At 36.6% G+C, this 5489-nt stretch overlaps 1 pseudogene; it reads left to right on the plus strand.

Moving 5' to 3' along the window:
- The first annotated feature begins 1469 nt into the window (after positions 1-1469).
- Positions 1470-3470, plus strand: LOC117215506 (annotated as a pseudogene).
- The last annotated feature ends 2019 nt before the right edge of the window (positions 3471-5489 follow it).

Consider the following 5489-nt stretch of genomic DNA (forward strand, 5'->3'; position numbering starts at 1 on the left):
TGAGCTTAACACCGTAATACTCTTATCATAGAAATAGAAGCAGTCCTCAATTCCCGCCCGCTAACTCCTATCTCCACCGATCCAAATGATCTCCTAGCCCTCACTCCCGGACATTTCCTCATTGGCGATTCATTAATGTGCTTACGTGATCGAGATTTCAGAGACATTCCATCGAACCGACTCTCCAAATGGCAGCATATCCAACAGCTTAAACAACATTTTTGGAACCGCTGGCATAAGGAGTATTTGAACGAGCTAACCAACCGCAATAAATGGAGCGAGGGTGGACACAGCATCCAAAAGGGCACAATCGTCATCCTCAGAGAGGACAACGTTCCCTCCATGCATTGGCCTCTGGGCCGAGTTATCAAGGTTCATCCAGGCGCCGATGGTGTCATCCGGACAGCTACAGTTCAGACGGCAAAGAGCATTTTGGATCGGGGCGTCAAAAGGCTTGTCCCACTGCCAATTCAACCCGATCTCGAGAAACCCGAACAACTAGCCACCGAGACGAAATAAGATGGGAACTTCAACCACACCTCCCTAGTTTGATCGGTACCCTCTCAACGGTGGGAGAATGTTACGCCATTCGGCTTACCATAGGTCATATTCTTAACTATCGATCGCGCCACTATAATGTCGCAGACGGATCGTCGCGTCTGCCCGGCAAACAAACATTGTAGTGGCAAGCGCGTGGTTCATTAAGCAGGGCGACTTCCAGAAACGTCGACTCGTGGCCCGTATTTTACCTCGCAGTAAAAGAATGTGGCGTGATCCGAACGTAGTAGGGGTCGCCTTCCAGAAAAAACGAAAAAAATCGAAAGGCGTTCAGAACTTTTCGAGAAGTCGAACCGTCAACACATGTGGTATGTCGCGCATTACTTATCAACCAAAACGCAGTTACATTTTTTTTGTTTCATTTATATCTTTATAGTTAATAAGTTGTTGAAATAAACATTAATTTATTTGTGTTAATTCTGTGGAATTTCATTGAACTACCCTTATTATCATAATCGAAATAAGGGGATCGATCAGTTCGTGGCGTCGATTATTTAATCGTAACGGGAACTTACAACTCTCGTTGACGTGCTATCTCGCGATCGCGTCTCTCCGCGAACGGTCGAAACAAAATGATTCACTAAAAACTGTCCTGAATTCCTAAGAATTTATTTACCGCAAAACTGACAAAGTGTTTATTTAAAAAATGAGGTTGAAGGTAGTCCTTTTCTTTCATTTCATTCATTTTCATTTTCTTTCTTAAGTATGGCTAACACAATATCTAATCAATTAAAATTTTATATTTTCACGTGAAAAGTTTCTTTAGATAATTATTATCAACATGATGACTAACTCTTACGGATTAATACGTGTCTGTAGGGCAATCCGGTGGACTTGATCGGCTTTTTACTTCGAAAGTTGAGTAATCGGTGTCGCTTTCTTACGCATCTTTGAACTGTATAAATGTTTTAAAATTGTTTGATCCAGAATGTACCACACCGGACAATCAAGAAGGCAGGTGCCTTGACTACAGAAAATGTAAACCTCTGCAAGAAATATGGCAGATAAAGTACCGTACAGCCACCGATTTTTATAGACGATCAGTGTGCAGATACCAGGACAATGTTACGATCGTTTGCTGTCCGAACGATCCAAACAAAGAGAAGAGAGAAATTTTAATAAAAACTGTGTATAAGTATAAGGCTTTGCGACCACCATACTGTGGTTTTAGCAACGTCTCTCATACCAGGGTGGTCGATGGTAAACCAGCTGAACTTGGTACGTTTTATGTCTTTCTTTCCGATTAATAATAAGCCATTTACTGCAAAGAATGAACTTTAAAGGCATTAAACAGCACATCAATGTACATTTCAATTAGACTAAATAATAATGCTATGATTTTATCGGTAGTAACTTTACTTATTAACTTGAATTATTTCTTTCTTTTACTTCATGTTAGGAAGAGTATCTTTTTGCTTGAAATAAAAAATTGATATAGGAGTAATAATATGGATAGAGATCAAAAACTGTTAGGGCAGAAATTACACGTTTGAACTTTACAGTTCAGTATAGTTCAAATAGAAATTATATAGAATTATTTAATAATTTGTATTCCACTGGAATAAAAATTTAATTTCTGTCTTTATCAAATCTCTATTTCAGAGTATTTGTACGTATGTACTTATCGTCTGCTGTATGATCGAATATCGAATAGGTAATAATCGTTGTTACTCGTTATGTGAGAAAAAATTATGTATATTCACAACTATGACTATTGCATTTTAGGCGCTTGGCCATGGATCGCTGCATTAGGTTTTCGCAATTCCCGAAACCCAGACAAACCACTATGGAAGTGCGGAGGTTCCCTGATATCGGCTAGGCATGTTTTGACCGCAGCACATTGTGCACATATGGATGGAATAAAAAACATACACAATCATAATATTGCCATTCTTAGATTGGTGGAGGAGGTGCCATTTTCGAGTAACTCCTCAAATATATATATATATATATATATATATATATATATGCTATTGAGTATTACTGAAGTATCATATCCTGAAATTTCTTACTGTACAAATATATTATGTCATAAAGCGTGTACAATTCTTTCTCATACTTTTGGTCATTCGTTTCCTGCATTTTCATTTATTTTTTTATTTTTCAGGGTACGTATATCCCATTTGTACGAAAGAGCCCCTACGAAAGAGCAACTTCGTCGGCTATAACCCCTTGTTGCTGGATGGGGAGCGTTAAGATATAGTAAGTGATATCAATTTTATAATAAAATTAAACAGTTCCAGTCTTAAATATCTTTCCTATTTTCTTCGTAGGACGACCACGACGTAATGCATTAATGGAAGTACAAATGCCAGTGATTAAGAACGCCGAATGCAAAATAGCTTATTCCAAATTTCCTAATGCACCTGATATCACTGATGGTATAATATGCGCCGAACATGCTCAGGGTGGAGAGGATTCTTGTACGGTAATTAAGTTACAGAGTTACTACAAACTATACGGTATCTGAAGACACGTCAATTCGAATTAACATCAAATCGACGTCTTAAACATTAGAAATAATAGATAAACACAATTTAATAGTTTTGCCCACTTCTCACACCTCATTATGGTATTTAATCTAATTTCCTTCTAATCTTAGTTTTGCTCAAAATACATATAACATGTACATTATAAATTGGAGTATTTCTATACACAAATCAATAGAAGATTATTACTGTATATAAGTATAATTTCAATACAATTCGATCGATATATTTCAGTATCTTTGATTAAAAATTTAACGATCCTTTCAGGCTGACCTCGGCGGACCACTGCTGATACAACATGAATTAACCTCGTATTTAATAGGTATTGTGTCTTACGCTTATAAGTGCGGCACAGCTGGCTATCCCAGCGTTTACACTAGGGTCACATCGTACCTTGACTTCATTCTCCAAGCGATGCAATAATATGATATTACTGTTCCATAAATATCATTGTGTAAAAAACGTAAAGTTGGATTTTCTTATTGTGGAGATAAGAAACAGCTCAAATTCACATTGTTTTGTACGTTACAAATTATAGGCTTAAAATGTACGAAATGTAACTTTGAAACGACACTAATTTTTTACGCACGATAAACCTCCACGACTTAGGTATGTAAAGATGATAAACGTATATTAATTCTATTAATTTGGTAATAATAAACCAACTTTCTGAGAAGTTCTGTAAATTTCGTTTCTGTTGTATCAAGAGAATAATGGAATATTCCACTTAGATCGTATACTTCTTGTATGTACATACAAAATTTTCCTGCTAATCAAAAACACTTCATAAGATAGAGAGCTTCTGGAGATTCGGACACAGAGAGTGCATAAAATACAAGATAAGTCTCGTGTCTATCAAAATTATTTTCTATTCGCTAAAAACGTCCTGTGTACTCATGCAATCACATGCAACCTCGAAACTTCGCTTATTTTTTATCACTTTCCAATTCAATACACTGTTTCTGCATTTTTGACTATATGTAAGAGAAATTTCCATTCAGCCAAAGGTGTACTTACAGATTATAGATTCCTATACGACTCTCGATAAAATTTATCCGCACACCAGATAGTTAAAACTTCTGTCGACCGTATTGATCCATCTGCACTCTTCGTATGACGTCAATATCTGTTCAGTGCTGCTGCGTAGGTTTCATTGTGTTACGTCAATTCGTTTGTGACTGTTGCGCGAGTAATGGCGCTTTGCAATGGCGATTTGCAGGAAAACAGTGCAGGATGCTGTGATTCGTTTCTTGTGGTCGGAAGTTATGTTTGATGCCTATATTTATCAAAGATTTAATGCACATTATGGAGAAAGTGTTTTGTCACGAAGTGTGTTTGAATGGGCACAAAAGTTCAAAGAAGATCGCACAAGTGTTATGAAAAAACAGCTGGACGCCCGTCCACATCCACGACGACAACATTGAACGTGCTCATGAACTTATGCTCTATGGAATAGACGAGTGACACTGGATAATGTGGCAAATCATTTGCAAATCAGCCACGGCTCTGCTTATGCAATAGTGCACGACAGATTTGGGTTTTGAAAAGTTTGTGCGAGATGGATGCCGAGAAAGCTGATGAAAAGGTGAAGACGACGATGCATTCGTGGTTCGCAGCTCAGCCCAAAACATTTTTTAACGAGAAAATACGAAGGTCCTTCAGCAAATGGACAAAGTGTATACAGAAATTGAGTGATTACGTCAAAAAATGATGTATGTCTTTTTTGACAATTGCTTAAAATAAATTCTACACCGACAGAGCGGGTAACTTTTTACTCACCCTCGTAAGACACTTAAATTTCCAATCTATTATGATGAATAAAAGAGCTTATACTATTAAATCTAATTTTATTTTGTTGCATGAGAGTACACGTGTATGTGATGTACATTACCTTTATATCCCCTTGAACGCTTCAATATTGCGCATATATACTATATTTTGTACAGCTTCTATAAAATTTTGTATGTTTGTTTAGGCTGTCAATCTAGAGGCTGGAGTACAAAGAAGTGGCACAATGATGTGGGCTGATGACATTTATAATTATCAAGGAATCACCCCTACATTCGCTCAGGTATATATCGTTGACTATAATGTATTTAACATATATGATTGTTAGAATATTAATAATTAATTTTTAATTCTATCAGAATTTTAATGAAACTGTCCCTTGGGAAGGAAGAACTGATACCTTGATATCACGGTTTGTACATCCTATATATACGACAAATTTTAGAACATTATATAACGAAGAACCAGATCGCCGTGGCCATGTGATGTGAATAAAAGGACTTGAATTTGATGATATTTTTATAATGTTAGATAACATAACTAAGTATCTTCACAGTAAGATAGGATGACATGGTTTACATGATCTTAATGTTGTTCACTTGAGTGATGATATTATAATGAAAAGTGTAATATCACAGGTAGGATGATTCATAA

The sequence above is a fragment of the Bombus bifarius genome, unplaced genomic scaffold (genome assembly GCF_011952205.1).
Source record: "Bombus bifarius isolate JDL3187 unplaced genomic scaffold, Bbif_JDL3187 scf7180000009690_frag, whole genome shotgun sequence".
NCBI lineage: Eukaryota > Metazoa > Arthropoda > Insecta > Hymenoptera > Apidae > Bombus > Bombus bifarius.